General features: G+C 46.4%; 1 protein-coding gene across 4 annotated transcripts in view; it reads left to right on the forward strand.

Annotated features, from left to right (window-relative positions):
- The window catches only part of mgat3b (beta-1,4-mannosyl-glycoprotein 4-beta-N-acetylglucosaminyltransferase b), a 40,574-nt gene that overhangs the window by 20,974 nt on the left and 7,470 nt on the right, over positions 1 to 12,130 (forward strand). The window contains exon 1 of one of the 4 annotated variants that reach the window (XM_053419491.1): positions 836 to 1,154. The exons of the other annotated variants lie outside the window; for them this stretch is intronic. The gene's annotated coding sequence lies outside the window, so the exon portion shown is untranslated. Of the gene's footprint in view, positions 1 to 835; positions 1,155 to 12,130 lie in introns of those variants that run through there. 4 annotated transcript variants of the gene reach the window in all.

Raw genomic sequence — 12,130 nt, forward strand, 5'->3', positions numbered from 1 at the left:
TTAATTATTTATTTTTATTTTATTCTCATTCATTTCCTCTTCTATTCTATTTTTTATTTGGGAAATGTCGGGAGTCACTGCCTGTGACTCTGAAAGCAGCTGAACACAATCGTTTTGTAGGATTCTAATCTCTTGAATTGCCGGTTCACTTTTCAGGTTTACCTTTTTTTCTTATACTCTATACAATATTTTTCTTGCGGCAGTTCTTAACTCACTGAACACGCATTTATTCTTCAAGGTCCAGTTCCGGCCAAAGGCCCCGGATGCAAACCAGAGGGAGGACAACACATGCAAATACACAGCAGCCATTAGTCAAACACTCTCCCCATCCTGCCACCACGAGCAGGAAGTCTTAATAGCACAAACAGATCGTGTGTCTGCGTGTGTGTCTGTGTGTGAGTGTGACGCAGATTGAATGCCAGTGGAGATGAGGAGCAGAGGAGGACAGATGTTTCTGAATTGCCAGGAAATCAATTAGACGTCACTGCTCGATGGGAATTAAACAGCATTGTGTGTGTGTCCTTGTGTGACTCCCGGATCCTCGGATCCCTGTTTGTGTGTATTTTCTCTCTCTTGTTTATCTCGGTGTTTGCATTTCGGTCGTCCCATAGCATCTTAATAGCGGGGGGGGGGGGGGTAAGGTGCTGGCTGAGTGTTGCTCTCGCCCACCGCTCCACTCTCATCATTAACGGGTCGTCTTCAGTGTTTAACGAGCTGCCAGTCGCCTCCTCCTCCTCTCACCTCCCTCCAGAGGCAGTCGGAGTGCGGCCTGATGGAACAGGTGCTCCTCTGCTAAGTCTGTGTGTGTGTGGGGGGGGGGTAAACATATTGTATTTGCCATAGTGTGAGTTTGGTTAGTGCCATGTGACGCCCTGCATGTTTGAGCCAGGGCTTTTATTTCCTTCTACAGAAAGATGGTCAGGTGATCATTACAGAGAGGGATTGTTATTTCTCCTTCCTCTGAACCCCACCCTCCTCGGCTCCGCCTCCTCCATTAAAGCAGGGAAGTGTGCTGTAAATGAAGTCAGACTTTACACTTCTTAGATTTTTCATTTGCCTCCGAGCAGTCGAGGCAGAGGAGAAACCTCAGGTGAATCATCGAGCCTCGGTGACACATCTGCTCGAGTCAGATTCTACAGGATCAACTCAAACAAGTAGGAGGAGCAGCTGCTATGAATTGTTTTTGCTTATTTTTTATATTTTTGTGATGGTTTGTTGAACTTGAGGATCTGCTGAGCTGCGTCACAGTTTGATCAAACTGCATCAGGCACAAAAACAGTGATATCAAAGTTCAATATTGAGCCTCAGAGTTTCTGCCTCCGTGCCGGCTGCACCCGGTGGTCACAGGCATTTTGTTTTCAGGTTCTCAGTCCGTCCTGTTCTTGTGAACACGATATCTCTAGAACACCTTGAGGGAATATCTGTAAACTTGGTACAAATGTTCGGTTGCACTTATGGATGAACTGATTCGATTTTGGTGGTCAAAGGTCAAGGTCACTGCCTTCTGAACGCAACAACCTCCAGGGAATCCTTTCAAATGTGGTACCAGTCTTCAGTTAGACTCAGGGAGGAACTGACTAGGTTTGAGTGGTCAAGGTAAAAGGTCCCAGAACAGATTTGAACCAGTCTTAACCTGGAAAGCAACTGCGATAATTCAGTTTTTTATTCTCTCACTCCATCCCTCCGAGGCTGTTCTCACCTCAGAGCTAACACATGATGCTCATCAGCAGAGGGAGTTTGTAGTCGTAGTGGAATTTCTCTTCAATTCTTATTTCCTTGAGCTTTGTAAGGAACGTGATATCTCAACCTACTTAACCACACAAGTAAAACAGGTCTCAGGTGTGAGTACACAAGAAACCACTTGTTTAGATAAATTGTTGACAAAGTCACAGCAGCATGTTGTCCTGCAGTATAAACTCAAACCAGGGCCGGAAACTCTTGTTTGCACATGTGATGTTTTACCAGTTAATGACGTCTACGTGCACAGGCTCACATTGTGACCTGAGCAGAGTTTGTCCATTGATCTGAAGCCTCTGTTGACTTGTTCCTCTTTCTGAATGCACGCGGCTGCATTAGGGCCTGATTAACGACCCCTGCCTGGTGTCAAATTCATTACTGAAACCTACGAATCTAATTTGCTTCCCTCGTTTCATCATTACGTCACGTCAGCGCTCCGACACGCCGGGCTCCAGTCGCAGCCTTCGCCTCTGAGCTGCTCCACCCGGCCCGAATCAGCAGAGTTCCTCCCTCTCTTTCAGTGTAGGCGAGGGGGGGGAAATGGGGGATTCTTATTGTGTTTAAAGGCCTGAAGCAGAGAGGATGATGGAGAGAGGGAAGAAAGTGTCAAGGAGCGACAGGAGGAGAAAAACAGAATGACAATGAGGTGTCGGCGAGAGGAAGATGGAGAACGGGGACGATAGGTGTGTGTGTAGGTGTGTGTGTGTCTGTGCAATCTGAGTGTGCACGGCTGTGTGAGGATTAGCATGAGTGTCAGCAGGAGCGGGAGCTCAGCAAACAGCCCACGGTTATTTACCCCGGCTCTCGGAGGGACCGGACATGCGAGCACGCCGCCCCCCCCCCCCCCCCCCCGCTCCAGCGCACGTCCTGCTGACAAGTAGCTCGGGGTGCCTGACATTTTCCTTTTCAATTTTCTCCCCCGTTTTCTTTTTGCCTCTACATTCCTGACCTTTCCAGATCGCTCTCAGGGGGCAGGTGGGGCCTGTGCTGTCTACGGGGGGGTCCTGACATAGGCGTTTTCCTTAGGGAGCAAAATGCCAAGAGGGCGCCATAAGAGGCTGATATATCATGACGTGAATCATATGTTATCTGATGCAGTGACGTCACAGCATCATCCTCTAACCCCCGGGGACACAACGGAGGCAGAGGCACCGTGAAGCGCCTCGAAAAGCTGTGCGCCTCCTTTCCACGGCCATGTTATCACCGGGAAGCTGGGGAGGGGGGGGGTCAGGGTCATTCACTCTGCAGTAACTGTAGTGAATGGGTACACTGCAGGAGCTCTTTCACTTGTGCGTGAGACACTGGCTGGGATCCTGCTGCTGTGTGGCCCCTTGTGTTTCTGAATAATCACTTTAATTAGCAGACGCCTCTCATGAGTAACAAGTCTCACAAGCTTCTCACAAGGTAACTGATCATTAGTTTTCAACACACTGAGACACACCTTGGATCCGTGCCATTCAGAACCTGAACGCAGCTGCCGGGTCGGGGAATGGAATGGATATGAAATCTCTTCTAGGGCTCCAACATGGCCCTGATTGAGAAGCTGGTCTGTTAGCAGCCCGGCCGCCGAGTGGTGAAGGTGGACGACCACATGAGTGTTATGATATGATGTTAGTGTTGTTAGAAATATCCCCAAAATAAGATTATTATGAAATCTTGTGTTCACGTTTTTATATGTAACAATCTTTTTGGGTCAATATGTTTTATGTGTTTAAAAAGTTATCGAAAAACGCCTGATTTGACATGATTTCAGTATTTTGATACTCGCGTCACCTTTCAGCTCAGGCTGTGCAGAGTTTAGGGATATGAATTATTCTGAGATACTAAAAGAAATAACATCACTAGAAGCAAAACTAGTTATTAAGTCCCCGGCAAACGATTTCCAGTGCAGAGTTCTGAGGATTAAAGGCTTTCATATTACAAAAAACATATTTTTTCATTACTGGTGGAGTTCTGCTTCCAGTCCAATACAAAGGAAGGGAGAATTCAACTGGTGAATATAAGCACATTTGTGGATCTCACATAATACCATCGCAGACTTTGAACATTTCTTATTCATAGGAACTTTTTATCTATTTATCAAAAACTACTTCAAATAAAAAGTGTTCACAGTCAGGGTGGTGGATTATCCAGAGTTGGGGGGGATTTTGTTTCCGGGAAAAGCGTGTTGCTTTTAAAATATTTTTTTTAAAGCCGCTCCAGTGGATATTTTTATATTGACATTGAAGTTCGGGCTAAAGGGAGGAAACTTCAGGGTTGTCTCTCTCTCTCTCTCTCTCTCTCTCTCTCTCTCTCTCTCTCTCTCTCTCTCTCTCTCTCTCTCTCTCTTAATCCAAAGCGACTTCAATTTGTGCATTCAACATCTACGAGAGGCAATTTTTTTTTTAAGGGGTTCAGTATCTTGCCCAAGGACACTTCGGCATGCAGATGGGGAAGAGTGAGGATTCAACCGCCAACCTTCTTGTTGGAGGACGACCACTCTACCCCCTCGGCCACACCGCCCCGTCACAGTCAGATGGAGTCGGCTACAAGCTGAAGAACTTAGTGGATCATCACTGCAGCTTGAGGGCGGTCGACCAGAAAAATACATTTTGAAATACACGCTATAAGTAACTCTGTATGTTTATGGGACTTATGAATGGTATAAACACCAGAACAACTTTATTAAGTGCTTCTACTTTTTGAAAGTGTTCTGCCCGTAGACCTGGGCTCGAACATCTCGGACCTGCGACAGTTTAAACTTATCTTTATTATCTTTCTTCACAGCCGTGTGCATTCATTCATTCAGTCCCTCCTGACTCCTGACTCCTGACTTGCTCTCTCTCTCTCTCTCTCTCTCTCTCTCTCTCTCTCTCTCTCTCTCTCTCTCTCACTTGAACCGACCCACAGAAGCACCTCAGGTAGAGTTGTCTGCCTAATGATAGAGTTAAATATTTGCCAGGTGAGAAACGGACGAAGAGGAAGCGAGAGAAGAATATTTTTTGGTGAAGTGACTCTTTCACATGAGAAACGTCTCAGGGTTTAGAAAGAGGAGACGCCTCCTGATGACTGAAGCGTTTCCTGCCTGCGGCCTCTGATGTGGCAGCTGAGAAACTTTAACCACCTGCATCAGTCTGTGTGTCTCCTCTTATCACGGTTCTGCCTCTATCTCAGCCTGACTACACTCTGAATGTGACAGGGACCGGTGAGACAGACTGCAGCCACGAGGATAATAGAGTGTCTCCTGTCTTCAGGTGTCTGGTACTCCGCCTGCACCGTTTTATCTGTTCATCTCCGTCCCCTTCTCTCTTTTTGTGTCACTCCATATTTTTTAACGTATGCATTCTTTATCGTCCTCTTGTTCTCTCGCTTCTCTGTCTTTTGTCTTGTGTCCATTCATCATGTCCTTTCCACCGAAACAATGCAGAAAATGTCCTGGAAGAGAAATGGTTTTGAGCGCGGATGATAATTTACTCTGAAATGATTTGTGCACTATTCAGTTACAGTAATTATCTCTCCCCCCCTCCCCCCCCTCCCCCCCGCCTCCAAATGCTGCCTATTGGGTTATTATGTAACAGCACCGAGGTCAAGGACAGCAGAGCAGTATTATTATTATTTTTTTTTTTATTATTTAATAGCTCTTCACCTAAAGTAGTCCCTGAACTGTGGTCGGGTTAGTCAGAGCCAGGCAGCTCCACACAGAGACTTCCTGGTGGCAGCGAGAGAAAGTTATAAATCACAAATCTGCACAAACTAGTGTACGTCAGGTTGAGGAGGTCGGGGGTTCGACTCCTACAGACTAAAGTGTCTTTGGGCAAACTGCTGAACCCCATGACGGCTGTGCATGTTATGTAAAAACTATTTGACAGATTTTTTACATTTTAATGCCGATCAGGAGGCAAATCCTGAAAGTTTATTTTCTTTAACGTGGTGAGATGATGTTTTCCGACATTTTCACGGATTTCCTGGCATAGTCACGGGACAGATGTGTTAAATCTGTGGAATTAAAGATGTTTGGCTTTGGTAGAGGTATAAACTCTAGTGCCAGTTGTTGGTGGATTTACTTTAACAGCATTACCCTCTAGCTGAAGTCCTGCGTTCGAACGATGCCTGATTGAAAGCATTCATAATATTCGAATTGACTGTAAATAGGACGGTGGTAGATGCATTTCCAGAAACATGCCAAACCTGATTATTGTTGATCCCTGACGATTCACAACAGAGCACACCCCTAACGGTGTCTGTATGTTGCTCTTGGATGAAACTCAAATTTAAAAGGCCTCCAACTAGTTCCCAAGCATTCATCTTTATAATGACACATCCAGTTATATCCTCAGCCGGGTCACAGGGAGGTGACGGGGGGGGGGGGTTTTAAGCCACAGGGAGCGAAGTTTGTTTTTTATGAAGTTGTATTTCCTGGCATTTTTATTCTGGGGCTGTACGACTTTATCTGCTTTTCCATCTGCTTTCCTCCCTTGTTATATTCTCTACTGTTGCTAGAGTTAACCTCATAATGTCAAGCCTCGACGTGAGAGTGGGTGTGGTGTGCAGCCGTGCTTGTTACACACACAAAGCGCCACAGTGTCTTAACAAACATGTATTCACTGGTGCTGCAAAAAACATACCCACACACGCACAAGCTTTTTTTCCCTTCTCCTACACAACCATGCACACTTTTCTACTTATACACACACACATTCAAGGGCCAACAGATCTGAACTCCCAGCATGCACGGCGCCTCCTGAGCTGTGCCTGTAACAGATAAGTGAGCTGGGGAGTCTCGTGATACCAGTTGTCACCACACTGGTTAGGAGCCTGGTCAGTGTGGTGGCGCCCAATGAGCCAAACCTGATCGGATATTGTTTCTCTCAAACGTGTCAGAGCAAACCGCTGATCAAGCTGCCGCTCTGCCCCTGAGGCGCAAAGAGAGAGAGAGAGTCAGCAAAAAGAGGAAGTGTGCGTGTACGTGTGTGTGTGCGTGTGTGTTTGTGCGTGTGTGTGTGTGTAAGGCTCTTCCGGTGCTCGATTCTGAGTGTGGGTTTACTCAGGGTGAGGTGAGATGAGGTTATGAGTCACACGTTCAGGTCTGGGACTCAGCTGACCCTGTTCGGTATGATGCAAATGTATATTCTCATATTTCACTTTTAAATAATTCCAGATCAAAATAGTTTTAACCAACCAATAATATCCTCAGAAGTAAAACCACTCATAGTCACAGAGGCAGATTCAGGGTCTAGAGTTATTTGCAGAATGTAGCTGAATGTTAATTAGCAGCATGTGTCGGCTCTTTGTGCCTCAGTCGCCCGTCCAGGCCCGTGAACACAATATCTCAAGAAGGCCTGGAGGGAGTTTTCCGCAAATCTGGTACAAATATGGCCTTGGACTCAAGGATGAACTGATTGGAATGTTGTTTTTGAAGGTCAAAGGTCAAGGTCATATGACCCCATAAAAAAAAACTTGTGCTTGAGAGACTGCGTGGAAGAGTTAGATCACAATATCATTGGGAAAACTTGGCTGAAAGGACAAAATACTTGATTTTCATTTGCCATTAACTGTGATTGCTGCTCTGCCGGGTCAACAATGAAGCAGTGTGACCAATCAGAGGCTTCACCACTTCAGTTTTCATATATAAAGATGGACGACTAAAGCAGTGGAAGGCACGGAACCAGTGGAAATGAAGATGTGCACCAACAGAAATCATTTCTGGCGGGTGCCACCACGCAGACGTCCGGGAACGGGGAGAATAACGAGAAGCTCGAGAGAAGCCGAGTGCTTTCAGGCTTTTCATCGGTAGTTCCTCCGGTCGGTGAAGAGACGATGCCGGCAGAGCCAGGCCCGGCTGACAGGAATCACCTGACTCCTGCTTTCATCTCACTCTGTGGGAATCTGTGTCTGCATCTCTGTTCAACCTCTCTCCTCCTCTGCTGCTCTGCCTCCACTCCTCTGCTGCTCTGCCTCCACTCCTCTGCTGCTCTGCCTCCACTCCTCTGCTGCTCTGCCTCCACTCCCCTGCTGCTCTGCCTCCACTCCCCTGCTGCTCTGCCTCCACTCCCCTGCTGCTCTGCCTCCACTCCTCCCTCGGCATCTCTCCCTTTTTCTTTTTTTTTTTCCCCTCCGCTGCTCTCGGTGTTTACGTGCACTCCAATAATTTGATTAGAGCCAACAGGGTGATATTGCAACTGTCGCGTAAACCCCCTTTAGAGTTATCTTACTCGCATTAAGGTTGTAATCGCAGAAGCAGAACTCGATTAACCCAGCTGGATTACTCAAATTCCTCTTGGCACCTACGCAGCTTAGTGATTTCCCTCCCTGGAAGAAACGTTTTTTAATTTCTTGCAGCTTGCAGTGAAAACACATTTTTTTTATATTTTTTTTACAAGTGTAAATCACTCCGGTGCCACTTTCATGACCTCAGAGGCAGTTATCTTCCACACATGAAAGCAGCAGTCGCCTGATTATGAACCACAGCCATGTTATAGGAATGGGCCAGTATTATATAGAGTGTAGGTGCACCTGCCTGTGGGTAAATACTACTGTCATGATGTAGAAATACTGCCATCAGAGTGGATTTTGTGTGCACACTTCACGCCGACTCCCGCTTGGCTTCAGGTGTGAGATTGGGCCTTGAATGTAAATACTCCCTGGTGTCATCTTCATAAAGTCAGTGTCAGTCGGGCTCTGTTACCCGAGAACGCCAGGTTACTGTGAATCCTACAATTATCCATCTGCACGGCCGTGAAGAACGTGCAGAATGTTTCATCTCTTCCTGTTCAACTCGCTGTCAAACATCCTCTCCCATCCAGCTCTCCTCCTCTCTGTGATCTCCTCTGCAGTCTTGATCTCACACACACACACACACACACACACACACACACACACACAGCTTCTGGCTCTTTCTTTATTTAGCACCTCCACTGCATCTCTCCAGCACATATCTCCTGCTCTCTCTCTATTTCTGTTTCCTTCTCTTCCTCCCTCCTTTGTCAGTCACACATCCTCCTGCTGCGGCACTATTCCTGCTAACAATCCTCTTCCTCTCTCTCTCACTCGTCCTCCCCCCTTTAAAACTGCTCGTCTCCCCCCCCCCCCCCCCCCTCCTTTCTCCCCCCTAGCTGTTTCATTCTTCATTTTCGCTCTCCACATTCCTCCGTCTATCCACACTCTTCTCTTTGTCTAATCACACTTTCTTCTCGAGTGCCTCCGTGGAACTGTAATTAAAAACAGTTGCAGAGGCTGACGAGCTGCGTTCAGGACGCACGCCTGACTCCTGTCGTCTTCCTGGTCCCAGGCGCTGAGACGAGTTGCTGCTGCTGCAGAAAACTCACTTACAGCGTTAAAATACCCATTTGCTCCTGTCGCATGAGAGTGGGGAGCCTTGAATATCCTGTTATGCATAACACAGCAACAATTCTGGACACAATGGCGCCATTCTCTGGGTCCATCAGGCCGGATTCTACACGTTCAGCAATTCCTGCCAGGAGCGAAGACTAATGCAAAGACCATACGGCTCAACCAGAGCCAAAATGGAACCTTTCTAATGGCTTCCATCTTCCAGTTTCCGTAATAAAAATGGCAGCTACACACAGACAGTGGGAGTGCATCAGCGAGGGTTTTTCGAAGGTTTGCCTAACACAACCCTGTGTGTGTCTGTGTTCTGTGCGTGGCTCAATTTACAAGTGACCTTTTGTGACGTGGGGTGTCGACGGCGTGGAGTCGACTCGTGGCCTGACCTTGCCGATCGACCAGCTCGTTAGCCCGCCGGCTGATTCTGTGAAATGCAACGCTGGCTGCTTTTGTCTTGAGAGGACGCAGTGGATTGAAGGGTGCAGCAGAAATAGATGAGGGGATGCGGCGAGTGTGAGCAGGTGGGCTTTAACACTCAGGCTGGCTGGAGCCACGGTGTGTGTGTGTGTGCTCACATGGGTAAACAAACAGATAAAGAGAATCAGCAGTAAACCCTGCTGCCGTCTCTTCACATATAGAGACACAGCGAGGCCTGTACGTTCGATACCGAGCCACATTCCCCCACAAGACCACCGTCACTCCTCCAACGCTCACACACACGGAATCTAATGACTCCAGTACCTCAGGTGCGAGGAGGAGAGGAGGTGCATGTCGCAGCAAAACAATTCTGCAGGCGTCCGAGAAGAAGAGAGGGAGGACAGAAAGGAGGAGAAGAACGGAGAGAGAATTTGTGTTTTCATCCTTGTCTAGGAAATAATGACACACCTGGGGAGGACACTGCGTCTTTGTTTACTGTCAGGAGGATGCGCGGCGCCCTGTCATTACCACTAATGGTAAACACGGACGAGTGTCAGCGCAGTGCGACTCACAATCAGCCGGCAGAGCGGCAACGAGCTAACACGCCGCCGCTGGCCTCTCAGCCTCGGATAGAGCAGAAGCGAGTGGGCGTGGCAAACAGAGGAGGAGGAGGACGGATGCTGCAAATGACTAAAGAAGTGAATCACTGCAGCGGTAATGGTTTTGTTTTTTTATTAAAGAGAGCTGTGGTCATTAGCGGAGAGCAGCGCGGTGATGAACGACGGGGCAGATTGGAGGAAATTAAGAAGATCGACGTTAAGGGCTTGGTAGTGGAGTTTTTTTCCCGAAGGCCCCTCGTGTATAATTGACTTCATTTTAATTTGGTTTTCAGTCAACATGGATGGGAGAGTGTCACAGCTGATCATAGGTCAGGGGGCTGCAGCGATTATCATTGTTGGGGTTCATGTTTTAAGACAAAGGAAACAGTCTGGAACGTGTAGATGATGATGAAACTATTCAGATTTCATTGTTTGGTGGACTGAATCACCCCCTAGTGGCTGACTCCTGTATCGGTCATAAATCCATCCTCCTCCATGTTAGTGGACGGGACAAAGATTAAACTAAAAAGTCAGCGTTCAACTGAAGTCCATGTTTCTGATAAGTTTGGTTTGAAAGAGTTATTTAATGCCATAAAAAGTTCAGTGTCGTTAAAGTTAAAGGTTTCAATTATTAGAAGTTAAGGTCGATGCGTTGGTCCGTGTCTCCGGCTCACATCGGGAAATAATCTACAGAAACACGTTTAAATGGAAGCAGAGAGAAAGAAAGTTAGAGACGGAGAGGAAGTGATGCCTCGCAGACGTGTCCTCGTGTGAACTGCTGGTGTCAGAAGGTTTCAGCAGGAGAAAGTGGGAATGAAAGGAATGAAGGAAGGAAGGAAGGAAGTGAATGGAGAGAAAAGCTGAATCAGCGTCCATAGAGGAAAAGATAGAGTTGAGCTGAGCAAGATTTTAAAGTCCCTCGGGCCGCTTTCACAAACAAAAATATACAAGTGCATAAAATCAAAACACACACCAATACTTCTACTCCTCCTGAAATACTCCTCCTGGGTACTTCAAACTCATACTTCATACTACTAGCTTAATATACTGTTTATTAGTCATGAGAGTTTCTTAGTCAGCCTAAAAACACTATTTTGTTTCTCTGGAGGAGCTTTGTCAAGTCTCCAGTGACGGGTGATGGGATGAGAGTTCCATAATAATGTAGGGTTCTGTGTTGGTTGAGCTTGATTCCTAAAAGTCATTGTACCTTGGCTAGAGATGCTGATATCTGATATCACTTTCCCTTCCTGATACTGATTCAAATACCAGTGCTTTTCAAAGAGTCGAACAATGACCTAGTCGAGTTTGTCGGGTATCTCTCTTCCTGCCTGAATCTGAAGGAGCCCTGTTGCTGCTTTGGAAGAACCGAAGAGTCAAATTGTCCCAAAATGTCCGTTTGTGTCTCAGAGCAGATCGGAGACCGGAGACAGGATGTTGAAAAAACACTGGAGGACACTGCCAGACATTTCTAATTTGTCTCTCTAAGCCGAGATGAAACAACAAACATGACAAATACAAAACCATTAGTCATGTTTAGTTTGATAGGTCACTGCCAAGTTTGATGCAAGGGAGGAGCTGTTGACTTTACAAGCCATGCAGGGCCAGAAGGATTTGTTTGAACAAGTGGTTTTCCATCGCTATCTGACTTTAGACATCTCGCAGAAGAGTAAAGAAAGATAGCATAGATAAAAAATCATAAAGTGGAATTTGTAATATATTTATTTTAATAGCGGGTGTAAAAACACAAAGCTCAGATTGACAGGCAACAAGTTAAAATCAGAACAAACAAATGAAAACAGACACAAGTAAAACATAACGTGTTCATTAGGGTGTTATGCAGATTAAACTTCTGTTAATAGGAACAGTTAGAGATGGAGGGAGAAGTGGATGAAAAGAATCAAGGTTTGTAACTTCATGTCATGTTTGATGGATACGATTCAAAGAGGAAAAGATCATCAAAAAGCAACGTGAAGCAACATTCATGCTTTTAACTCTGTTACTCGTTTATATCAGTTCACATCTTCGTCCGGTGGATTTCACGGAGCTGCTGCTCA

The sequence above is a fragment of the Pleuronectes platessa genome, chromosome 3 (assembly GCF_947347685.1).
Source record: "Pleuronectes platessa chromosome 3, fPlePla1.1, whole genome shotgun sequence".
In the NCBI taxonomy this organism is placed as follows: Eukaryota; Metazoa; Chordata; class Actinopteri; order Pleuronectiformes; family Pleuronectidae; genus Pleuronectes; species Pleuronectes platessa.